Raw genomic sequence first — 27,359 nt, forward strand, 5'->3', positions numbered from 1 at the left:
ATGCTGAAGAATTTTTAACGATTACAAGTTATGGAAAAGTTGCTTCTATTTTTTTTTTTTTAATGAAATCTTGGAGATTCTGTTGGACGAAATTGGATGTGTTCCATGCGGAACGGAGGTTCCATTTCCGATGGGGAACGATATTTATGAGGCGACTGCCAGTCGTTAGGGCTGTTCGCGGAAAATTAAAATTATCTGTCAGCGGGCACATGGCGTTGAACGTTTTAAAGGGTGAGACGAATTGCTGTAACGAGTTCGGTCACGCTTTATGCTACGTTTTGCGGGACTCCCATTTAGCCAGCGAATTTCTTTTTTATTTTCCAAGAGTACCGACTGGAGTGTCAAAGATTCTGGAGATAACGCATTTATTGCTATAGTAAATTAGAGCGTTTTCTTTCAACGTTGTTAATTTCGCATATTTTTTATTTAATTAAGAGTACTTCATTTTTCTTTTTACAAAACATCGCGAGAACCACTGGCCAAGTAACGAATGTGGATAAAAGGGATTAGACAGTTCGGCCCTTCTCTTTGTAGGCAGAAAGAAGAATTATTAAGAACGCAGGCTCGTTCTTTTCGACGATATTCGACCAACCACCTCGGCTTTTGACGCACTCGTTGCGATGCATAACTGCGTGTCTCGTTTTCTTTCCCCTTTTGGTGAAAGGACCGTCGAGGAAATTGTTACGTTCCCGACGTTTTTTCAAGCGTTCGTGAAAGCCGACGTTGCCCGGCAATTTCGATGTAGATTTCTGAAGGGCCTTTTAACATGGCTTGGCTAAAGGATCAAGGACCAAGGAACCCTTCGATCGAGAGTCGGCGTTTCCTGATTCCGACAGCGCGAGACAGCTTTCCCCCTTTCTTTATGAACACCCTTCTTTCTTACACTCCAACATGAAAATTATTGTTTGCTATCAAGAAACGCTAACCAAGATTCGTTAAAAAGCAAAACTGAAGAAATGAAAAATAATTTTTATAAAATGATTCAAAGGTTAATTGAATGAGCCGTATAGCCAGGAATTAAAGAGATTTTAATCCCTAATACGATCATACGTATATAAATCAACGAGCCGCATTATGATTTCATGGTCGACGAGGCAAAGCGATTGGTGGCCGCGGGCCTGCAGGTGAACGCAAAACAACGAGCAGGGAACTTGAAAGACAACAGAACATTTTTAATAAAACGTGTGTCACTTTGTGCGACGAAAGTGGTCGCCCTGGGCGGCTCTAGCCGTTTAATTCCGATCCTCTTTGATGCGAGCGAACTGTTCGCGTTCGTTTTATACTTCATGTGTATTCAAGCGGCGCCAAGCGCGTCTTTATTGAGTCAAGCCGACGAGGATGGATCACTATTTGAACGAACTATTCGGAAAGGTGGTAGTCTGATACGATTTTCTTCATCCCCACCTGGACTATCGTTATCCTTTGAAGGATACGATTGAGGACCGTTTAACCTGGTTGAGTAGAGGATATTTTGAAGATTGAAATCGTTCGATTTACTTAAGTTGCTTGAAAATTACAGTGGATTAAGGGGATGAGAAATTTGGAAAGTGTATTTGCTGAATTCGCGCTGTGAAATGGGGTATCTTTTGATTCGGGTACAAAGTAGTTTTCAAAGAGATGAATCGAGTTTTCAGAAATTGCATTGCCCGAAATAAACGTAAAGAGGGATATGCGAATCGACTTGGCTAGACTCGACTGGCTCGAGTATCGGGTACCCGAAATTTTCAGGCTTGCACCTTTAAACTATACCTATGTAGAGGTAGAAGAAATACAGTAGATGCAACGAAACCGCGTGATTAAGTAGATCGACCCCGTGAAAAGTAGCGAAAACACTCGAGTGAAGTAAAGGAAATTCAATTAAGTCAAACATCAGATGAAAGGAGAAGGATCGTGGTACCGGTTCCTTCTGACGTAGCCGGCCAGGGGTGTGAGAGTGGTTGCAATTATTAGAGAGTGCATTCACCGTTGGCAAGGCTGGGTACTTTGAGGTTGGGAATCTCATCGAACGTTGTTCACTCTCGATAACTCGACAGTTAAATACAGAGAAGACGAAGCGTGCTGGAAAGCGTATTCCGTGCGGAAGCTATCGACTTCTTGGCTTCCTTCGCTCGTTTTCCTTCGCGTTCCGTGTCTGCCAGGGCAGATGGATTACGAAGCCGAATTGAACGAGATCAAAGTGGACTATATACCGTCGGCGAAACGCTGTATCGAGTTTAGAGAGGAGACTAAAAATAGGATCTACCCGGGTATTAAGTACACCGAATACGTTACCGACGAACGTCTACTGGATTAAGACGGATTCCCGTATGATTACCTCAGCTACGAGGAATTCCTTGAATAATATTGATCGATGATCCGTCTATCGTGTAGATGCGCACCTTTGATATCATCCTCGTCAGCCACACCTTTCAGATTTTCATAAATATTGTCTTTGGATAGAAGAGAAACATCTTTGAAACCTCGGCTGACGTTAATGGAGTTTATTCGTGAAATTAATGGAACATTATATAAAAGGGAAGAATGAAAAAATATTCTTTCACCGAGTTCTTTGTTCATCTGTAAGATAAAAAGTATCATTGAGAAGTCAGGAAATTAACGTTCATTTTAATACGATTATTCAGTGAAGTTCTTTAATTAAAACTTTTTTTCTGCACCTGTTTATATCGTGTTTCAAGTATTATTCACAGTTTTCTGAATGCATAGTAACGCGTTGACTGGCGCAGTAGAAAAAACCGGGTATAGTCAGACACACTCTACTTGTAATTATATTTCCTTTTTCCACTTAAGTTTTTCGATTGCTACTTTGTGTAACTACCATAATATTCATGTTGCTTGACATTTAATTTTAATTCCTTAATAAATCATAAATTACAGTTTATTTCTTTATGTATGGTTACTTTCACTGAAAATTACATAGATTCAAAGGAATTTCCTGGATTTATTCTGATCCTCTTTTTTTCCCTCGGTCCTGAATAATGCTCAGTCTGTTCCCAATGGGATTTTCAAAGCATGGAAGCACTTTAAAAGGGAACAGTCAAAATTTCTTCAAGGCAAAGATTTGAAAATCTACTTTCCGGTTGCCCTTGCCTCCTTTCAGGACCCTGTCCTGCCAGGACCTTTGCTTTGACCTTTGACGAGAGCGGATTACCGGCTCGAGCAACTGTCTGAGACCATTATTGGTTCGAAGCTGAAGAATGTGTACAAAGAAAATAGCAACGTGTTCTGAAATTCGTCGATTTATATTTGAAAATATTCCTAAGGGGATGAAATGTGTTATTTACTGTTGTAGAGTTTATCCAATGGCTATGCAAATTTTCATTAAACAAACTTTTCTGAATGTAAATAAAATAAAATGAAAGCACAAATATTGTAAATGAAACTTTCAAGAAAATCACGTTTAAGCCTTTGTTTTACAAGACAAAGTTTTACTTAATGAAAAATCACGGGGTAAGTTAAACGAATCAAGGCGAGCCAATTTTCCAATATTTTCAGGCAGCAGAAAATTAGTCTCGAAGGAAGATGGAAAGTTAATTTCTTGTTAGCTCGTGGAAGAAAAGCGGTAGAAAATTAACTAAGACTAGTCGATTAATTGTCGAACAATCTTCACTTTTTACTCTAGTATCTTTAGAGTAGAAAGGAAAACGAAGGAAAATCAAATTTTCTTTGGAAAACTTCGATTCTGTAAATTACACTCGAGATTTTAATTAAAATCCTACTATTCCACCCATGTGATTTGCAGGAGATTAATATTAACTTTCCTTATTAAAGGAAAAAAAGTAGATCACTATGAACTCGATATAATCGAATGAATAAAATAAAAAATTAAATAAAATTTGCAGAGTCAGTCGTGTAAATTCTGGAGCCATTAACTCGGAAAACGATTATCGTAACAGAAGGAAGGTTCATTTTCTTCTTCTTTGCAGGCAGAAAAGACGACATGAGCTTACAAAAGGTATTTCAAAGAAGTATTACAAAAGAAAAGAGAAGAGAATGGTAAAGACGTAACCGAGCGATTCAATTATTTCTTCCGGATGAATGCAGATAGTTAACAGCTTAAAAGGGGTGTGTGCCTTCATGAGTCGGATTAAATTTTCACGCTTTTCGGATCGTTGTACGCTCCCTTCCATCCAATAGAACGGAACTCCGTTTCGCTTGTACCATTTAATAAATTTTCAATTATACAATTTTCCGGGCACGGGTTAATCGCGATTAATTCTGAAGAAAATAATAAATATCGAGGATGACGTGTAATAATTGACTAATCTAATTTCACACTTCTGCAATCTCGTTTAAACTTCCGGCAGAAAGTGATCGTGAGACGATTTGCATATTTCCTACGGTAACCTGCGAAGCTAACAGAATAATTTGACTACGGAAATCTTTTATCCGGACGTTCAAAGTTTTTCCACGAGGAGAAACGTTATTCTTCTTGGAAAGTATTTTTAGCTTTCACCGACTATCCTTCTTTCCGCGAGACAAGTTTCAACGAGAAAATCGGGCCAGATGATTAATTAGACGCTTTCGAAACACTCCTGATTAAACAATATGAAATTGACCAATTCTTTTAATTTAAAGTATAATTTAAATAAGAATTTCTTAAATACGAATCTTCAATAGAGATATGAAGAATTTTGATTAAAGGAAGTGTACCAGACTGTTGTTATTCGAAAACAATAAGCAGACGATGAATCATAGATCTAACTTTGTCACGAATGATATGTTGTTCACCGATGCACTCTGACCGCTTATCAAGTCCTCGGCAGAGCCCTGACGTATCAGCCAGGAATCAGAAACATGGCCATCAAGATATCCAGGTGTCCGGTATCGTGTAAACAACAATGGCGAGACAAACGACGCAATCTCCATTGAAATCTCGGTAATCTCTGTCCACTGGCAAAGTGGAGGTGTTTACCGATAGCGACACGAGATACAACGCTACTACTCTCATAGATTTCCTATCAACATTCGAACGATAAAACGTACGACTGAAAATTCGTAATTAAATGTCCGACTAATTGGATCGTGATGAAATTTTTCATTTTCTAATATCACATAAACCTGTGATCAGTTAGTCGAGTATATGGATTAACAAGGATTTATTGCACCTCCTGAGCTGAATGCTGACATTTCGAGATACGGGAATACTTTAAGCAACATTACAAACGTCTCGTTTCATTAGATCCCGCGTATCAGTGTTACCTGGCCGCTGGGGATATCGACGTTATCCAGATAATCCGGTTAATTCCAAGTAATGACAGATTCTACAGGCGTCCATGTTATTAGGACAATGGTTCGCTTGCTACCTTGCTTATATTATTCCAGCATTTGCATCGTCTCGATAATGCAACCATCGGCTATCTCCGATGTGTAATTTAAGATGAACCGAGTTGCTGAATTCTAGAGTAATTGGTACCATTGAACGGACCAATTAATTTTGAAATTAAAAATTAAATTTTCCCTTCCATCGCGTTATTTTATCCAAGAATGAAAGTGTCGCGTCTGTAAATGCAACAGAGATTAATATGCAGAAGAGTTCAGATTACAGGCCGAAGACAACATTTCACGCCTCTTCCTGTTGGCTCATCGATGCCAGCAGGAATCAAGCTTCTAAGCGAGAACATCTGTCGAACATTTTCCTCGGCGAGATAACGAGCGGTTACCGGGGGCCCGTTGGAAATTCGACAAGCAGCGATTTTATCGACTTATGCAAATCAGTAGCGCGGGAGCGCGGAGGCGATAATTTATTCGAAGCCGGTAGACGGGAACTCGGTCACGGTGGCGCGTAAACGAACATGGTAGCCGGCGTGTAGAAGCGTATTTTTGTCTCTGCCTGTTAGCCGCGCGGCTCGTAACAAGTCGTCCGGATGACAGCCCTGTCCGACCGGTGCAACTTTTCAAAGTCAGCTGTCATAGGCGCGAAGAGTCAGAACGGGGAATAGAATTGGATAGCGATGGGCATTCGATACCTCTTGCTACCTTTCGAACAATTTCATTGTTGTGCAACACTGATTTAATTTCACAACACTTGGAAACACTTCTCTCGGTCAGGAGAATTAAATGGAGAGACGTTATCGCTTTTTAATTTGATGACAAATAAAAATTTTTTGCATAGATCATATTGGGGTAACTTTTTGAAATTGAACATACGTGATAAGGCATTTAATGATAATTTAAAGAAGAAATACTTCTGGGAATATAAATTTTAGTACATGCTAAAATGACTTATCGCTTTGTCCACTGGTGTAAGTTCGATATGATTCGAAGTGATCACTAGCCATCGCTAGACAGTGGAACGAGCATCGAGTTCCTGGTCTACTCGATCGCTCATCGTTCCACGGATATCACCGTGTCACGTCGAATTTCTTCGTCATTGTCGTGCCAGGGATTTTAATTAAATCTCCGTAATCGATGGGACCGATCGAACGATACCGATACGGACAAGCGTTCCTTGCCTCGTACCTTGTTCTTTTACCCCGAGAGAAATCGAGCGTGAGAGGAGAAAAGCTCTTCGAGGAAAATTCGTTTTGCTCGTGTTCAGCTGTTTCTCGAGAGACAAGGAATTTTAACGTTAAGTGACTGGCCTTCTTGTACAAGACCGTGTACCGTAAGGGTTGGGAAACTTTCCGGCCAACCGATGTCTGTTCTTTTTGGATACCGTTTTATTCTTGCTATATTTATCCTTTCAGATTATTCAAATTTATTCGTTAAGCGAACAAATTAATTATCTAACACTTTTTGAATACAGGAAAGCGAAGAAAATTATTCAAATTCAAAATAGTGATTAATTCTCGGAGGGCGGACCATGGAGAGAGCCCCAATTTTGATTCAAGACATTCAAGAAAATTGAAAAAAAATCCACGCCACGTCAAATGTAATCAACGAACAGGTCTTTAAATAATCATTGCTCAAGCGAGCTGAGAAAATCTTCGTGTCACGATGAAAACAGGAATTCCATCCGCGTAAAAGATGCCTCATTTCTTGCCACGCAACGAATGGAAAGTTTCAAATATCCACGAACCGAAAATCCCCCGTCGGCGAGGCGAAGATGAATTAGATGAATTCATTTCACTGTTCAACGTGACAGACTGAGTTCGCGGCGAAGATTGCTCGTCGCTGGCTGCGAAAGTTCCGCGTATTTCGTCCCGGGGATCGCGATATTACGTTTCGACGGTGTCGCGAACCATTCTCGACGGATTTCAACGTTATCCAGCTGCAGTTCCGAAGTAAACGCCGGCTGACTTTAATCGAGCATAAAGTTGAAACGAGGTATAAACTCGGCACGGGTCGATATTCACCGTGTAAGCTTCGTTTCGCGCATTCGAGTCGTTCAGTCTTTCAAATATCATCACTTCCTATCAAAATTAATTCTATTTAAAGGCGCGTCTGACCTATCTTGAGAAATTAAAGAAGAAAAGTTTCCTCGAAATCGGTGCTGGATATCTCGTTAAAATAACGCTGAAATTATCGCAATTAACACTCGGTGCAGCGAAATCAGAGAGAAAAAGAGGGAAAGCAGAGAAACTGCTGTTTGCTGAACGTATCGAGGGGAATTACAGGGATCCCTTTGCTTCCGTTCAACCACGTCCTTACGAGCGAGCCGCCTGTAATCTCGTGCTCGATATAACGAAACGTGGTCTGCGGCTGATCTCAAGGTAGTCCATGGGATCACGTAGCAGACGACGGGTTTATTATAAGGAAAGAAAATCAAACACGACCGTAGCTGTAGAGGGTCGCTTGCTTTTAATCCAACCTGATGGTTGAATGATCGTCGCGATCCGAAGTAATTGCGTCAACATCTTGTATAACATGAAAGAACTATCGATTGATCCGCGTTTTTATATCATAAATTTTATATTAAAGTAATATCCAATTCGCGCTAAGTTGTAAATTAAAAATAAAAAAAAAAATATTAAAAAATGTTCGGGTTGTAAAATTTATGCAAAAATATTACCAGTTTCTTCGAGAAATAATCTACCGAGAAAATTTGCTAGACACACCATCCAACTGTTTCGAAGTCCTCCAACCCTCGTCGCAAAAGGAACCGGAAGTCAGTCACGCCGTTATCTCTTCAAACTCACCCTCTCTTTTTCCATCTCTTTACCATCAGTCTCGATCGCGGAAACTTTTCTCTGGGCGGCGCTGAAACCGCAAGCAGCGGTTTTCTTCTTTCGCGAAACTTTGTATAAAACTTGCGTGTACAGGGTGCGCCAGGAATCCTTGCGGGGGATGATTTCTTTCGATGAAAAAAGAGAACGGAAAATTTGTTTGTAGAAGCTTTCAGATGATGTCGAGAATTTTACGAGTGAATATGCAAGCTGAAGAAATGTTCTTGTTACTTTTTAGAACTAACGTTTGACTAATGCCAGTCGATGTGTTAGCTACATATTTTACTCATTTTCATGTATAGAATCATCCTGCAATATGTTCGTATCGAAATTTTTCTCCTACCTCACGTATTTACCTGGAGAGCTCAGAAAAAGAGGAAGACATCAGCAGTTCCTTTCATCTCATATTTCTAAAAGAAGAAATGCTGATAGGAGAAAAGTGTATTCCACACTTTCGATTCATTTTCATACATAAAATCATCCTGGGTTATATTGGTGTCATAATTTTTATAGTACCTCTTATATTTACTTCGGAAACTCGCAAAAAGGAGATGGTGTTCCTTTAATACCATATTTCTGAAAGAAGGAACGCTCGTTCGATAGAAGTCTATACCACACTTTCGATTCATTTTTCTACATAAAGTTATTGTATATGGATCTCACGCGAGAAGTTTGATCACGTCCTTCTTTCGTTGAAGGGGTGGGCGGCTCGTTCTTCCTGGTGCGGCGCCTCCTCGTTCCTCATCGTCTTCCATTAATTTCCACGTCGACCGGGAAGCTCTTTCCAGTTGCTCCGTTTATAAATAAGAAGCCGGTCGACCGTCTTTCGCGAATTGCACGTGGCTCGTTCACGTCCCTCGACGAACAACCGGCTCGTTGAACTCCTGAGAGGGCGGCACTCGAGCCTCTCCGAGAGGTCGATCACCGTCGATTATCGTGCCATGAATCTGGCTACACGCGAAATCCACTCGGTGTCTCGGGAATACTGTTCGAAACGAACCTCCCCTCGCCGATTTACCTCCCTTCGTTCACCCCTGGAGACTCGAAACAGACGCAGCTCGCGTTTCCTTGCTGCTACTTTTTCGATGACACCTGTTGTGCCCTTCCTTCTTTGTTTTTATTCGTACAACTTTTTTTTCTTTTCTGGTGATTACTACTGACAATAATGGTTTAATTATTGCAGTGAAAATGTAGATGTATAGTTAGCCGTATTAAAATTATAATTATTAAGAATATGATTGATTTTAATATTTTGTCTTCTTATCCCTTGAATAACGGAGTCTGGGTCAGTCGAGACCCAAACTTAAATGTATAATTAAGCCAGAGTTTTTAGAGGAACGTTGTATAATTTAGGAAATGAGAATAATATGAAATATAAGCTGAATTAAAACATGGCCCACCGTCCAAGGGTATTTGAAATGTGATGCGAAAATATGATAATAATTGGAATTATGTACCATGACTTTTGAAAGAAAAGAAAAGGTATAGAACTCATTTGTACACCTAATACTTAATGAAACTTTTCGAGCACCCTATGGTTGAAGCAATTCGCTCGACCCATTGCGGTACACCATCAATTTTTTCTCACGACTCATTTTTGTTTCTGTTCCAATAATTATCTATAGTTCGTTGATCCCTGCAGGAAACGGGTTCCTGTCATAAATCTGATGTAATGGAACGTTTTAATGAAACCTCTTTCGTCGACCGACGTTTTGTTTGGACTCTTCGACTGAGAAACGAATTGAATTCATATTTCTTACTGTACTCTTTCGTGAGAACGTAAGAGGCAATATTTTTCGATAATTAATCCTTTTCATTTTCTGCACCCATCAAACTGACTTTGGATCGAGGAATATCAAGAATCTGACTGATAGTTTTGAAAACAATCACTCTATAGAAATGAAGATCACTCTATTCAAAGGGAATTGATCGCGACGAATTCAATCGCCAGACAAAAGGTGGGGGATCGTAATAACGATTACGCCGACGTTGACAATTATTTATCGCGGCGGCCTGCAAATGACTAGAACAGACGCAATTTCAGCGTTCTCCTCTTTGCCGTTGCCACGGCGTCTCGTAGCCGTCATTAATTAAAGCTTCAAAGTCGTCGTCGTCGTCGTCGTCGTCGTCGTCTTCGTTGTCTGCGCGTGCACCCTCGCCGCACGAATGCCGTGGATACCCGAAAGATCAAGAAACAGCCACCGTGGTCCCTGCTGGACGTTATTAACGTGACATAATGCCATAACCGTGGCCCTCTCTGTCCCTTGTCGGGGACGAAGACACCACGAAAACGGGAAAGCCACGGCCACGAGGAGAAGCCTATATTTAGAGCGACACCCTCGCATGCAAGCCGAAAAAGATACGCTCGGTTTTGCACGTGCGACCGTTTCTGAGAAGATTGCATCGGTGGACGGATAACGAGGCCAAGGAGCTTTTCTGATGCAGGTCCTACCGGTTCTTTTTTTCTCCTTTTTCTTTTTTGAAGATACAAAGTTGAGTCAGCGAGACTGTGAACCGTTTATTGAGTGGCAGAGTAGATACAGACGTGTCTGGTAAGACAGAGGATAATTAGCCTCATCAGAATATTAATTATCACTCGAAAAACGATGGACCTGAATTTAATTATCAATTGTAATTAAAGATTTTAATTTTTCCTCATGTCCAAGGACTTTACTGTCATAAAAACCCTAGAGTAACCAAAGAAATTTTTCTTAAATCCTAAGGGAAGTCTCGTAATATTATTAAATTTTCTATAAACACCTCAGGGAAGTATGTACTTAGTAGATCCATGGAAATTGCCAACTGTTTTACAAATTTACACAGAGCGTGTTGCAATGGAAGAAAAACACTCAGGGGAACGTACAGCTTATCTCTGTTGCACCTACATTGTGTATTCTCACCAAAAACGCAGCGTAAAATCGGTCGAGCGAAACCCTCTGGAAGCAAGAGTCTCTCGAGCTCTTGCTCAAAATGCAAATCAACGGGGCTGAGGGTACAAAAGCAGCTCGTCTCTGCGGCATTGACCCAGTTCTCGGCATTAAATTATCACGGTGCAGCAAGCCGGTAATGGCGCGTCCCCTGGGTTCTCAACGAAACAATATCGAGCACTCTGGCCAATATTATGAACCAGAAGATGCTTAAGTTTTTTATGTAAATTCGTACCAAAATTTTGATGATCAATGACACCCCATCAGTATTATAAATTAAACAAATTTTATTATAGAATATCAGATCTAGTTTCTTTGAATTTTAATATCTCAGAGATTTAATCACTCACATGTGATACTTTTAAAACAAATAAAATTTATTTTTCTATGATCTAACAATTTTTTAATTCACGAAACGAAATAGAAGCAACGGAATTCTCTCAGAGATCCATAAAAATCCCGAGATTTTCAATGCCTTTGGCGAGATATCAGTCCTCTCAACGATAATTACATTTCCATCGAACCGTGTCGTACATGTTTCACGCTACAACCGGATGTCCCTTTCGCGAATCCACGCGCTTGGCCTTTTTTATCATCGAGGCTGGAGTAATTGTAACAGACCCAGAGGGCAGGTCCATTAGCCGTAATAATTCCATAAAATCCAGTCCGCCGTTCTGACCGGTAAAACGTGCTCGTTTCGAGCTTTATCGTTCCCGTTTCCCTCTTTCCCTAAAGCGTCGAAAAATTCGCTTTTACAACAGCAGCCTCCGTGTCTCTAATCTTCTGGCGTGTTTGACACCGACCGTACAATCGTGATCCGGCTTAATGCTCGATAATTTTGTTCTCCATAGTGTACGGTGAAAGGGGAACGAATCTGAGGTTTCAAATTGACTAACGATCAGTTGTTTCGCGTGTGTACACTAGCGATCGAGTGTCGGCTTCACCGGGCAACTCGTTTACCCTTCAAGATTAATATCCATTCATTAAACTTGATCCTACGGAAAAGACTGGTCCAATTAGCTGAGAGTTTAGCTGCATTCAACCCTCTTAGGAATCTTCGCCGGGTATTTAATCCGTACAATACAAATAACATTAAACAGCTTTGAGCACCCCATTCGAGCAAATTATCCCTCGATTACCTTATCTTATCTTTAAGCTTCTTCGCCCGGACACGTTGGGCCATAAAGCAACCGCAAGAACTTGCCATTTTCCGCGACAACGTAAAAAAGAAAATTATCCATGGCGCACCCTATTTCTGGAATTAACACGTGCTACCAAAAAGAATCCTTCGAGCGGTAAAATAAAAGGAGGTATCAAAATGAAATCAACTTTAAACTACTCCTTTCTCCCTATCACGTTGCAACACGAACAACGAGCTTTCGTATCGTGCTGTCGTTCTATGGGGTTCTCGGTCGATGGGGCATTAAACCGGCAATAATTACCCGCAGGCTCGCGGTACACCGTCGTAATGTCTTTATGGTGCCTCCTCGCGGCCAATTAATATCAATCCGATGTTGCGGGTTTATCGCGTGCAGGATGCCACGGGGCCGTTAATCGGCCCCTTCTTAGTTCTACGACACCATGATCGACTCGAAGCATGCTCGTCGAACGGGATATGGTCGTTCCTGAAACTTCGGAGCGAATTTCTGAAGTTCGATATTGAATCTCTGATTTCCATTGGACGGGGAATGGTAAGTTCTGATTGATATTCGATAGGATTAGATTAAGATATCTGGGGCCCGGGGCTATTAAACATTCGAAGGTCCCCTTAAGCCACCTGTTAAATAATTTATCAAATTATTAAAATTGTTGTCTAATAAATAAAGGAGTTACTTGGCTCGGAATCATATCTAGTAACTGATTCGCGTAATTAAACGAACAAGCCGGATTAAAAGGGCAGAAGCGATTTCATAGAAATAAGAAAAGTCATTTCACGATCGACGACCAGTTTCTCAGCGTCAAAGGATGCTCGTGTTCGTAACAGGGCGTCGCTTTTATAATTACGCTGAGCAATTAAGGGAGCGCGAGCTTCTCGCGATAAATGCCGGCCAATTAAACTGCCGCATTATGTTAATTAAAACGTTGATATTTATTGGAGGCGTTTCTCATGCTGCCGCGGCGATTTCTCAAAGTAACGACGAGCCTGTTACTCGCGCCTTTACCTTCTCCTTTATCGTCTTGATTGCCCTACGAACAGGCAATAATAAAAATTCAACGTTAAAAAGGAACAATATTCGATTCAGGTGGAAAATAGATACAGCGGATGAAAAAAGTGTTCGCGCGCCCAGTATCATTGGGATAATTGTAATTAAAATTTGAAATATTATCGCGATATGTATTCTGTCGTGCTTTAATGAGCAGTATTATATAATGTAATATATAAGAAATGGAATGCAATATAAAATGACTGCAAGATAGCAAAATATTCAGTTCAAAATTATGAAACTCCATATAATATGTTCTTTTTAAATTAACCCTTTGTGGACCATCGACGCGTATATGTGTCCAAACATAATTGCATAGTAATTTATAATTCTGTACATACCGTGTTATATTCTTGATTTATAATACATGCTTTGAAGAATGAACCTTTAATTTAAATTAATTATACTCTGTGCAAGTTTAAGACTGATTCATCCCCAAAGGGTTAAAAATTAAAATAAATTACGTTAATAACTTATGCTTGGTTTCTTTGTTTTTCCCTCTTTTTCACTCGAATCGTCTCGCTTCCTTTGTTCCTTGATCGCAAAAATTTAAATGCTCGTCGCTGGTCTTTACGATCAAGCCTTAAGTGACCGAGCTCAGAACTTCATACCGGAAACACAGGGCGGGTGGGTAATAAAAAATAGGGTTCCATTAGAGAGCAATACTAGGTAGAAGTATTTCGACCTCATCCACTTCTTTCTGCCTAATGGATTCATAATCTTAATACGTCCGACCTCGCGTGTCGGTGCTCGATTCAATATTACCATGGTGGTAATCGTGTCCGACCACCCTTACTCTACCTTCGCCTTTTCTACCTCGAAATTCTTCCTCGAAGTCTTGATGAAAATTATTCTAAGTAGCGGCTCCCGTTTCTGTGCCTAATAATCTCCGCTCTCCTTCTCTCTCTCTCTTATCAAGAGCTTTTTGCAGCTCGTTCCACGGCGATTCGGCCGTAATGTCTAATCAAAATTCAATTAATTTCGACGTTGCTGGTTGCACTCGAGCCCGACGGAAGTTTCACGGACGGGAGCTGAAGTTTCTTCGCGGAAGTTTCGAAATTTCTGCCCAGAGGTCTCGTTAGGAGAATTGTTTCTCGATCCTGATAACAGAGTTTTTCCTCTTTTTCCCCGAATACGAATGTTTGCGATTGTGTTGAGATGTTCGATTACGTTCGAAGGAAATTTCTTTGGTAATCCGACGGTGTTAGAAATCGATTCACCCTTGTCCAGTAATTGAATTATTCAAGGTTTAATTATTCGACGATGGAACAAGGCAACTACTGTTTAATTATCCATCCTGTTCAAGAAGAGTAATTTCCTTTCAGTTTCAGGGAATTTTAACTGTTCGTTCGACAACAGAGAGTTTAATTAAAGAAAACGATGAATCACTCGTATACGAAGTTTCGAATTTATAGCGATACAGATAATTATTTGGCTCATCTCAGATAAGGATACTGTGCCTCGAATAGCTTTGAAGAAATTTAATCAGAAAAAATTCACGATCACCTGTTTCCACCGAATCAATCTTTCTCCTTCTATTCATATTTCGCGCTGAACTATGCAACTAATTGCATAATTCCACGCAACCGCGTGACACTTTTGTTTCGCGCAACAAATTGCATACAGCACGCGTTCCTGTGACATCACGCATGTTAGATATTACAAAGGAAATAACACTGTGTAAAACGAAAACCCTTTTAAGCAGAAGCACACTATATCATTTCATTGGAATTTTAATTCAATTCAAATCAACGAGCTAATGAGTTCTACGTAAAAAAGTGGCACTAATCCCTTAAAATCTTTCATTAAAAAGTATCTAATTTCATTCTAAAGTTATATAACATTAATCATCCTCTAAAAGAAGGGATAGAAACTCATCCTTGAACCTTTAAACAAAGTGCTTACAAGAAAACAGAGTATCCCATTATTTTTCTCATCCAGAATGTCGCCAACGTTAATTTGTCTCCGGTTTCACGAGCTTTCTTGCTGTAACGCCGAACGAAATGCAAATTCGAGGAAGTAGGATTCCCCAAGGATGATAAGGACGCCGGTTAATGGACATTTTCTCGGCTCGTTGCCGATAATCCCATCGTTTTATGCGAGAACGTGTCGTTCTGATGCTTGACTGGATTAAACCCGGAAGTTCCACGGGCTTTCCGTCGGTTCATTTGAACGGATGACACAGTTATCGAAGTTCTCGTTTGCATTGAACTCGGTCCCGCCACTCTCGGTATTCGCCTTTAAAGTGTTGTCCTGGGTCGATTCTAATTTCCACTTCGCGTGTTCAGAAGCTGCTTAAATGTTTCTCTTAACTGTATTCGTGTGAAAATAATTACGATACTCGAATGGCAAGAGTTTAAAATAGAAAATTGAAAAATTGAATGATGGTATCTTGGAACATTAATAATATTCTTAGAAATTATGGATATCCGAATAAATTTTCGGGTACCCGCACACCCGTAATAATACCTTAGCGTTATTATTCTTTAAATAACATCGGTATGGAGATGTCGGTGGCGGAACAAGCAGAGCGATGCAAGAAACGAGCCTTCCGCAGTGTATCGATTCAGCCGGGCTCTCATGGCCCACCGAGAATGGCCGCATAATTTATCAATGACGGCGTTATCGGGCTGAAAGTGAGCCGCAGGCTTTTCCATTTCGCGTATCGCGTCGGTTTACCTGAAGCTTCGCGTTGCCAAAACGCCCTGGCTACCGGCTGGCAACACCTGACAGAACGGACGCGTAACCGCTCTGGTTTTGCGGTAGATAGCACGCGATTCAATGGCTACGATATATACACACCGTTGGATATCTTTCTGGGAACGATTTAGCCCGTAGGATAAAAAAAAAAAGAGCCAGCTATCGTGGTACCTCGCCGATACCACGGTCACCTAATCGACGATGAAGTCTTTCGGTGCATCGTTGCTCGGGGATGAATTCGTGGGAGGACACGGAGATAAGGGATGAAACGCGAAAAGGACTCTTTTTATGAAAAATAGAGATAGCGAACGCCACCGAATCCAGAAACATTGCCGGAGTCGAATCTTCCTAAAAATTTTCCTCGAAACAACAAATCGGAATTCGAGAACGCGTTTCGAGCACTGCAATTTATCGTCACCGCGCGACAAATTGTCGCGAGAAGAAAGTAAGTTGTTCGCGTTGAAATAGAGTCGTGTGTAACAGCGTAAAATATATAATTCTGTGAAAATCGTGGTTCTAACAGGGCATCGTTATCGTCGCATCGAAATAAAGCGATATAAATTACGGGAACGCTCGAATAAAAGTCACAGTGAGGCCGTTGTAAAGCATAATTTTTCCTTGCCAAGAGAGAAGGAGAAAACAACAATAAAAAGTGTCAGGAGCAAACAGGAAACAGATTACAAAAGCGGTGTACGCTTTAACCGTGGCTGGCATCGTTAGCTGGCAATAAAGCGGGGTAATGCGAAAAATATTTGTCCAAAGTATCTGACGCGAAACGTAGGGCTGTAATTACGTAAAAAAGTAGCTTTTAACGGAAACACATTGCAACCAGGTCGGTAGCGGTGCTTTAAAGCCACGGGAAACCGTTCTCGATGAATAACGGCCGCGATTAACGCGTTATTTGACCGAGTAGTTTAACCACGAAGAGCAACATGTAAAATAAAGACGAAGCGAGAGTGAAATGAGTTTGAAAATAAAAAAGAGAAGAAGAAAGAAACGAAGGCGAAACGCGGGAGAATATCCAGGAAAAGAAAGTTATCCCTTCCACCCGTCTCTATCTCGCGGTCTTAATCTGCTCGTTTTACGGCGCGTTAGACATTTTTAAGCTTGTAGCTTCCTCGTTACTTATTGCTGTAAAGTAATTTATCACCGCCACCGCGTCATTTATGGCTCGTGTATATATCTCACGGATACGCGTGCGCCGTCGTTGAAAAATAAGAGGAAAACGGTAAATCTTCGTTTAGATCATCTTTGAGAACGGCACGCTGGATGGTTAATAAAATAGTCGAGAGATCGAGGAGAGAGAAGGAGGGTGAATGGTATTTTCGTTCAATTTACCTGAACGTTGGGGACCAGATATTAACGACGACGTTAATTGAGATAAGCGAGGTTCAGCCCACGGTCACGCCATGCTCGTAGTGACAAAATTTTATTCGTTTACCTTACTTGGGCGTCGTAATTGAGGAATGGGTCATTCGTTTCGAAAGGTGCATTGGCGCGAATGGGCAGAGGGATGGAGGACCTCCGCACCCCCTAGTAAAACGTGGATTGACTCCTTCATAATTTTAAAATCATAAAATTCTGACACTCCAAAATTTTTGATGTTAAAATTTTAATATTTTTAGAATTTAAAATTCTGTGGACCCATTCCTGGAAAAGGTCTTAAATACGCAAATGAAAAGGGAAATCATTTTCTTTGAAAACTCGATTTTATTAGGGTCCCATAAATGGCACCCTACAATAATAATAAATGACTTTCTCCAAAGGTACCATTTTCTTATAAAAGTTTTACAAACCTTCTAATCGAACTTTCCATTCCGTCAATAAAAAATCCCAAGGAAGTTAAATAGTGGCCATTCGCTGTTGTACAGTCAGGAAAACGCATAATTCGCTCGAATTCGCTGAATCGAACTATTTAGGCGTAGGAACCGCACGCGTCCCGACGTGTTCCGGTAAAGTTTTCGCGGTTGTCACGGTTGTTATGATTTGCGGCGGTCGTCCGACGCGTCGCGGTTGATAAATCACGGCCGACGCTCGTGGCGCGTGACGCGTGATGAACACGCGTGATGAACACGCGCGTAAGCTAGAGCCTCGGAGCTAGCTGAAAGGGTGGTAGCTGAGCGGTGTACGGCTACACAGGCACAGTGTGCTTTCATGCTTGGAAATCAGGCGTCTAAATCTAAACGGCGCCGCGACACGACGCCTCTTGCCGCGCGTCGACTAATTACCGTTAACTCGACCCGCTTAATTAACGGCAACTTTAATGTCTCGCCACCAAACACCCCAGTGACGTATCTGCCGCTGCTCTTTTCCCGCGTATCGCTTTCTCATTCCTCTTTTAAATCATCTTCAACGATGACTGCTGGAAAATGAAAGATGACGGAAAATTTCGTTTGGAAACTTAACCCTTTCGATCTATGTATTTTCCATTTAAATTTCATTTTTTAATTTTTCACTGAGGCTTTGTATCTCATACGGAAAACTACCCAAGTGTTACACTCAAAAAGAGTTATTCAAAAAGAGACAAATTATCATTTAAAAAGAAAAAAAAAAATTTTTTTGGGAACCAAGGATTTGAACCGAGGACCTTTAGATTGCGAGTCATGTGTTCAACCACGGAGCGGACCCATGACTCGCAATCTGAAGGTCCTCGGTTCAAATCCTTGGTTCCCAAAATTTTTTTTTTTTTTTCAATGATAATTTTTATGTAATAGTTATTCAAAAAGAGACAAATTATCATTAAAAAGAAAAAAAAATGTTGGGAACCAAGTATTTGAACCGTGGATCTCTAGATTGCGAGTTGTATGTGTGAGTTTGTCATACTTCAGAATGTAAGGAGTAACTAACTGTAATTGTTAATATCTTTTAAACAATTAGCCTTCTGCCCCCAAAAGGGGGTAGAAGGGGGGGCTCTACAAGCTGGCAAGAGTAACACTTGGGTAGTTCCCAGTAAGGTCGAAGGGATGAATCTTTTTAATTTGAATTTTGAATTTAAAGCTTTTAAATTTTACTTTAATCAAATGTTCTTTTTTTTTTTTAAATAAGAATCTAAAGTGGTGGTGATTTGTTTCTAAAGATAGTCATTGATCTCTCATTAAAAACGAAGAAATAGGATTATTTGTTCGTTTCTCTTTCACGAATCGAATCGCAGCAGTTTCATTGAGATATTTGTACGTGAAAGCTGTTACACCGGGTATCAAGAAGAATTATAGAAGGTTCCGTGCACGCCATACGGTTGTACTCGATACAGCATTGTCGATAGATATACCAAGAGAGTCGTAGAAACTTTGCCCACTTCATAAGTTCACGAGTTAATAGCTCCATTACGATTTCTCGCCTCGTATATTCACTTCTTTCTTCTTCTATACGACTTTCTCATACGTTGAAACACTCCAATTTCCTACCCGGTATATTTTAACACGGCAATTATAATTTCACCCTCGCTGTATTCGAGCTAACCCGGTTAATTAATGAAAACGCTTATCGTAAGTTGGTTCTGCGTTAAATTTCATTCATAATTCACACCTCTTTTGACCTGTTGAAACGGTGTAATATTGATTAGGTACATGTTGAACATATCCTTCATGAAACTTTATATCAGTCAAACTGTCTTTCATAATTTCATACTTTTTCCATTACCGATCCTTCAAAATTAATATTTTTATACAAGGGTGCGCTGGTATCCGAGTTTTTCCAAACATTGAAAAAAACACTAACGTTTTCTTTTCTCCCAACTATTTCGGTCTGCGTACAACGAGCCGCGTTCATTAAAAACGCGTACATTATTTACACGAATCCGTTCAGCGAGACAGAAAAACGCACGGCTGTAGCGTGTCACTCGCGTGATGCACGCACGAATCCGCGCGAAACTCCCTCGGGCTGCTTGGAAACGGCTACAATTATGAGGGAAGTAGAGAAAGAAACGAACGAAATGTGTGTTTGTCGACTCGACATTATGACAGAGAGGTCGTCAGCGCGGGGAAAGAAAGAAAAAGAGAGAAAGGGTTCGAGGTCGATTTTAATATTTAACAAAGTCTCTGCGGTGAAGTTACGATCGTTCTTGTTTAATTATCTTGATTACAATGTCGCGACCGTGAGCCGTTGATTGCGCGGAAATAAAACGTAGACGCGTACGGTTCGACGAGGGGTGAGCCCTTTAATCTTCTTTATGAAGTTCTCAGTCATTGCTTCACTTTTGCGATTCGTTTCGGCTGAAGATTGTTTCCTTTTTCCATTTCTTTTCCTCGGAATATTTTCCCGCGGCTTTGATCAATTAAGTGATTAATTATGAAATTTGCACGGGAATATTAGAATTATTAGTGTTTCGATAAGGAAAATTTTCATTTCTCCTGAAACTGAATTCGGGAGCTCGAGAAAAACTCGAGTACCAAAAATTTATAATTTTTATATGGCGTTAATGATCATTGACCTCCGCGATAATCAACGTATCGATAAATTTCTTTCGCAATGGACGTCGATCACTCGGCGATTGTTACAAGACAGAACCCTGGCCCTTCCGGTTCACTGGTTCTCGCAAGGCGTACACTCATCGACGAGGCTCGCGGAAAAATCAACTTCACCTCGTAAATCTCTAGTTACACGTAACATGAAAAAAATCTCGGTCAGATCGATGCTTAACGCGATCGGCAACGTGCAATCGGCACCGAAGTAACGAGTGTCCCAGGTTTCTCAGGCACCGGTTCGATCGTTTACGATGTTATCAGGGTAGCGAGTCTTTTCTCGGTGTATCAGTTTCTGCGAATGTGTGCCGCGCCTCGCGTCGGGGTCACGATTCGATGAACGCTACGCGCGATTTGCATAGGTGCCCTGTTGCGAATGCCGCCCACGCTTCGGCGAAATCGCGTGTCGTAATAAAGCGAACCTCGTATAAATTACCCATCGACGCGGATGTTTATGAATCTCTAATTTATCCAGCGGATAACCGACCTTTGTACCATCGACGCTAAATCAATTCCTTTTGGCTGAATTCTGACACAAATGAGACGAAATCATACCTCGATATTAATTATTATACATCAATTTTCCGATAGAATTTCAAAAGATTTCGCAGCAGATGTTCATTTAAGAGCACTCATCGTTTTCAGGATATTTGGCCAGCTCGTTAGACCGAGCATTTGTCTTCGACCAGGCAGTTGCGTTGACTAACGAATCACCTGTCGCCGGAACAATGCTGTTCCTGCTTGGGTTCTGTATACACGACCCAACAATCCTCCGTGTCAATTCTGTTGGCAGACGTTAACGGGCCAGCTCATTGTGGATTTGAAACCGTAAAATACCAACTGCGTACGGATCGATCATCGGTAGCTAGACTTGATCGACCGTCCTAATCAATGATCCAATATTTGATCATTTCTTATTTTATATCGAAAAATCTTTATCACTGTATCATCTTCTGAACGATCCGTATTATCGCCAAGTCCACGATAAAACTCTCAAGACCAACCAAATTGATATTGCAAGTTCAAAGGGTTAATTAACCGAAAATGAAATTGTCGCTTGAAAGCAGCGCGCGGCGTATCATTTTTCTCCGTTCGCGTGTGTTTCGCATTTCCGGTGCCGGTTGTCCGTCTCTCGATCGCGTCGGGCTATTTTCGGCCGCGTGTGACATCAGGATAATACATCACGTTCTCCGGCATGTCGTCGTGTTACATCGTAAAACAGCGGTCCCGCGATACCCGGTCTCGCGTGGATCGTTAATATTTGATTTTACTGGGTTGACGGGAATGAAGAACAACCGGACACGCTTACGAGCGAAAAAGACGGCTCTCTTTCTCTCTTTCTCTTTCGCTGTTTCGCGGCTGGATCCGAGCCAGCTCGATAAATTCAAACGCTGCTTTCGCAACGGTGCACGTTGCACGGCTCTTTCCACGAGTCACTGTATCCTTGCAATAGCATCTTCCTCCTGACAGGTGAAAGGTATTGCAAACACACCGGTGCTGTTGGAGCAATAAAATCGGAATGTTATGGATACAGCGAGGAAGAAGAAGGAAGAATCAATTTTGAACGGTGCGTAGCTGGTGATTCGTTTGCATCCTCGTCGCTTTGTCTATTTAACTTCATACTTGATTTTCACTTCAAACGCGCTTGTTTCAATTCATCTTCCAGAGGAGACAAATAGAGACTAGTTAGAGATCTTGGCGAATGATTGAGAAGATCGTGTTTTGGCTTGAAATTGACTGTAAAGTAGGAAGATAAACGTCTATCTAATCTTCTTTCGTCCAATTGAATAATCTAAACTAAGACTTTCTAACGATCCTATACAAGCAGATCATTGATTGACTGGCAGCTGCTCCAGGCAAAACTCTCTGTTGCATAACAGTTCTCCAGGTCGATCTAAATATTTGCCCGCAAGTCTGAATAGTTGCAGCGCTTTTATAGATGGAAATAATTCAACGGGCAGTTAGCTGTCAGCGTGCAGATCCGAATACCGTATGCTCGCGGTTGTAAATAGTTATGTAATCCTTTGGTTATGGAATAACCGAGTGGTAACCAGCGAATAGATCTGAATAATTATACGATCGATTTCTTCTCGATAGAAATAATTGTGTTATCGGTCCGGTCGATGATCTAAGAGGTATCGCGATCGGTTGCCGGTAGATTTGAATAGCCGTACAACCAGTCGTTCAAAGATTAAACGCCTGCATGATCTACTCGATCGGAAGTCTAAACAGAGTTGCGTGATCGGTTGCTAAAGAGAGCTTGAACATCTGGTTGGTTCGTTAGAGATCGGTATTACCGTACGCTCGATTGTTGATCGACAGTGGTACCTCGTTCTGCGTAATCGAACGCATTCAAGAGATGCATTCATACGAGTCGATCGCAAAAAAGGAACGGTACAGGCACTCGATCATGTGGATTATGTGCAGGTGCGAATGGAAAACATTTATGTTCGTAGGAAGGTGTATTGTGTACCAGCTTGGAAAGCTGTTCGTATTTTCAGAGACCACAATGAATGGTGAAAGTTTATTTTCTTTTGGCAGTACTTCTGTTTTATAGATTTTAATGTTGCATATTTATAACATTTACACAATGCACAGAGTACTTAGCAAAGATAGATTCAAGGGGGCTTGAGAAGTTGTGCATATTTAACTCTCGGACCATGGAGAGCGCCCCAATTTTCTTCTTTTTCCTTTCGATTGCAATTTCTTGCAATTTCTTTTATAACAGCTGGTTGACTTTAATTTTTACACTCGTTTATCGAATCTTCAATAACGCCGCGCTTCTTTTTAATATACTGTGAAAACTTTTTTAATTTTGTTTATCGGTTTTGTAATACAGACGAGTTCTGCTCTGCATACTTCAACAAGCTTCTGCTACATTGTCGCTCTTTCACCCTTCCTTTACACTTTTTTTGCCTTTTTTTTCTGTGTCATTGAACGTTCTCTTTAGTTCTCTCAGCGGGCTTTTAATAACGCCTCATCGATGCATTTCGAGCACACGCGAAAGGGAAGTTTTTACGAGACGTCGTAAATCCGAGAAATTACTACCTGTCTATGCATTTTTAGCCTCTCTTTATTGTAGTTTAATACTCCTCGTCGTAACTTTCGTTATTCGGTGAGCACGAAGGGTATGTTGAAAAAAGAAATTCCAACTATCCGTCCATTCTGCACATTTGAAACTTTATAAAATATAAAGTTATTAAAGGTATTTCATTTTTTCTGCCGTAGAAATGTTGAGCAAAGGGTTAAATAAAATAAACCCTGATTCCATGAAAAGTAAATCAGAGCAGTCAATTCGCGAGCTCCCGTATCATCGTTCATTCTCGTCGATGGCATCGTGAACGATGAAATATAGAAGTTCAAACGAGCAACAGCTCGCAGAAACGAAAGAGGAGACAGATTTGTGCTTCTCGGAACGCGAACGCGGCAGTACGCGGTACTTCCCGACTGCTGTGTTCAATTAACTCTTTCGTTGCAACGGATTCGAAAGCAAAGCGAGCGTTCCAAGTGGCAGACATTCATTGGCAAGAATTATTCACCGCAAAGAGGAGAGGTACTTCTATCGATAACAGTTCAGAGTAAGAATAACGGAAGAAGAGAAAGAAGGAAACAAGATTGGACAGGACGAAATAACGGGAACAAATTGTCACCGCCATCAAGCCCGCTTATCAGCCGCACGACCCTGCGACTCGTCCCGCCATACTTTCACGTTGATTCAATTCACCGTCTACAATGACGTCCGCCGGAAATCCAATCGCGTCCCGGAGGCACATTTCCATCCGATGGCGCGCACTTTTGACAGGCGGCTCACGTGCCAACTAACGAAATTACTTTTCGCCTCGTCGGGACATCCGCTTAAATACGTTTCCATGGGGGTATCCTACGCCGGAACCGGGCCTGCTAAATCCGCCAGGACAGTCTTCGAAGGAGAAACAAGGGACGGAGAGAGGTTGAAAATGAAGAGAAACCAGGGAGAGACGACAGGGTCCAGGGATAAGGTGTTGCTCTATATTTGCCACGGCATGGGTTAGAAATGGACCGCTGGCAGATGTAATCAAAGTTTGCAGACGACCACCACTCCTGAGACTACTCGGCCAGCAATGAGCGAAACAAGTCGGACCGGATGCGCCCGTTTTTCCCCGTACGCCATGGGACATACTCGTCGATGCATAGAATTGTATTTCCCTGAGAATATTGGATTCCTTCGCATCGCGAGTTCGAACTTTACCGATGCGTCGGCAGAGCTGCTGAGAAAAACGCAAATTGCAATTTCGGACATTGGAAGTCGAAAGGGGTAGCGGGATATCCTTCCGGTCGCAGAACCCCTCTCGAGCCGAACAGTTCCGTAACAGAATCACCGAAAAAGAAGGTGTCTGAGTTCGGAAAGAAGCTTCTCTTCCATTTGCCACGCAACTCGCGAAACACCGTCTACGTCGAAATGCAAATGGAATCTGTTGATTAAGTTTACTGTTGCATCGGGATGGTTCTGCCTGCCTCCGCGACCCTCGAAGGGGAAAGAAAAAGGGACGGCTACGACAGTCGATTTGACGTATCGACGGCTTTCCACTCCGCTTGCTACTCACGAATAATCGCGACGAGAGGAACGAAAAGAATGTTGAACGCGTCGTCCATTTTCCCTGGGACACGTATACATAAACGCACACAGAGGGAAACGCGTCTCACAAATGGAGACAAATTTATACGGGCACCGGCCGAAAAAAAGCCGGCCACTTTTGATAAATTGAATCGATCGATTGTTTTTTGCCCTGTCGCCGACATTTTTCACGCATGAATTATTCCTTCCCCTCCGGACGTGGCATCTCCTCCCGAATCCCCCGGAATCAAACATTTTTCCTTTTTTATAAGCAATGCGTTTAAACTGTTTCCAATAGAAATATTGAGAATTCATTTTTGTAAGCTTCGAACGGTGGTGGATGGGTCAATCGTGATTCAAACATGCTTCGAGAAAAATTGAACACTCAAATTTGTCAAAAACTCCAATGAAATAAAATTTCATTTTATTAACAAATATGATATTTTTCTTTTAACCTTCCACTCGTAATTGCACGCTACATTAACTCGTTAAATTTCCAATCCTTTAATTATTAAATCACTGCTAGCCGTGCGTTGTTTTCGAAATCTATTAAAAAAATTTTCACCACTGTTCGATATTTTTTTTTTTTTTGCATTAATCTCCATTATTCGTGCAATTTAAATCGCTGCTAGCGGAACGTTTTTCCCAATGGAAGTAACAGAAAGTCGATTATAAAACCCTCGGATTTTCAACGTTGCGCGAGTAAAAATTGAAACGACGTGACGCTCTCGATCGTTCATTTATTAGCTTTCGCAGCGTGTTTCATCGACGTAGAAATAAAACAGAACGATTGGTTTTACAAACAATTAACGAGTCGATCGAAGGGTTTACGCAAAAGAGCGATGTTTTTCGATACAAGCGATTGCAGGGGGCCAGAAAAGTTTGCGCAACCCTTTTCACGGAACGATTTTCAACTCCTGTCGTCGAAAAGTCCCAAGCGAAAAACAAGTGTTGATCGATGTTGCCGTACGAACAGATTTTTTTCGCGCTATTTTTGTTTACCCATCGTCAATACGTTTTTTTCATTTAACAAGAGGATTGGCTATCTGTACTCTCTCGAGCCACTCGAGGGATGCATTTTAAATACGCCGTTCGTCACCTCCCTTTTCGCTTTTTTTTTAACCAGATGCATATGAATGGAATGCCTGCTACCATTATTTATAAGCTTGCCCTATTTTAAAAATTTGTTGTATGCGAGGACAGTTATTTTTAATGAAATATATTGAATTATTGACACTGAAAAATTCTTTTCGATTATTCACCCCCTTTATTCATAATAATTTTACTAATATTTAGATAAGAAAAATATGTAATATCTTGATTTTCCTCGGGTGAATATTGAAATATAACTGCTTTTGAACATTATAGTCGCAGTCAGTGAATTCTGAAAATCAATATATTGAAACTATGTCCACGTAGAGAACGTTCGTCGAGCAAATATCATTGTTCCAGTGGCGTAGAATCGGTAACTAGGAAGCGTGAATTTGCTCTTCTCGTGATAAAAAGAAGGAGTTGGGTGCAGCCGTCAAACGCAGCCGTCTGCGCCCCACTCTCGTCCAACCGAGTTATTAAGGCCTTATTAAATTGGTTCCTTTTTCACGAGAAACTTTTTACCTGACAAAAACGCCAGACGTAGGAACGAGTAACGAGACAGGCCTACTCTCCGGCTGCTTTTCGTACGGATTCTTTCCTTCCCCTATTTTCTTTTTCTATTTTATTTGCACGTTCCTTTCTCTCTCTCTATTCTTTCGATGCTCGTTTTCCTTCTGAAACGAGAAACGCGAATTATTCCCTCGTTTTCGTAGCTCAGACGAGTTCAGCGACGAAACCAGACGGAGAACCGTCGAAAATAAAAAAAATAAAAAAGGACGCCTCTTCTAAGCCTTGCGTGAGATTTTAATTTCAACCGTGGCGAGCGCGTTTTTTGGAATATCCTCGTTCGTATTGTCGCTGGAATAATTACGAGCCACGCGAGACGTTTTTCACGAATCGTGCGAGGTAAACTCGTTATCTGACATATTTTCGAAGAATGATTTAATTTTTCAGGGATTTTATTGAAATTCTCTTCTGTGGCGGCATTTCGCTTTAATACGTTTAATAATAACTCGTTTACTTCATCGTTTCGCGTCATTAACGCCGTGAACTTAATTGCATATTAGCCCGGCCACAATGACAAGATTCATCGAAAGCAAAAAGGAAAACAACGGCACAAAGCGTTCGAGAAAATCGCGTCGCGATGCTAGATTCACGGGCCGATGGTCTCGTTTCACATTGTCGAGGCTCGCTTTGAGCGGGGCATAAACGGCGACAACGTTTTAAAACGAGGGAAAAAAGGGGTTTGCCGTGAAATTTCTCCGAAGGTTGCTCTT

At 41.2% G+C, this 27,359-nt stretch overlaps 1 protein-coding gene and 1 long non-coding RNA gene across 6 annotated transcripts in view; one reads left to right on the forward strand and one right to left on the reverse strand.

Moving 5' to 3' along the window:
* LOC114876876 (protein slit) overlaps positions 1–27,359 on the forward strand; it is a 280,937-nt gene that overhangs the window by 232,427 nt on the left and 21,151 nt on the right. The gene's annotated exons all lie outside the window — the stretch shown is intronic.
* LOC114876878 overlaps positions 1–27,359 on the reverse strand; it is a 49,597-nt gene that overhangs the window by 9,588 nt on the left and 12,650 nt on the right. The gene's annotated exons all lie outside the window — the stretch shown is intronic.

Source organism: Osmia bicornis, chromosome 8 (genome assembly GCF_907164935.1).
Source record: "Osmia bicornis bicornis chromosome 8, iOsmBic2.1, whole genome shotgun sequence".
In the NCBI taxonomy this organism is placed as follows: domain Eukaryota; kingdom Metazoa; phylum Arthropoda; class Insecta; order Hymenoptera; family Megachilidae; genus Osmia; species Osmia bicornis.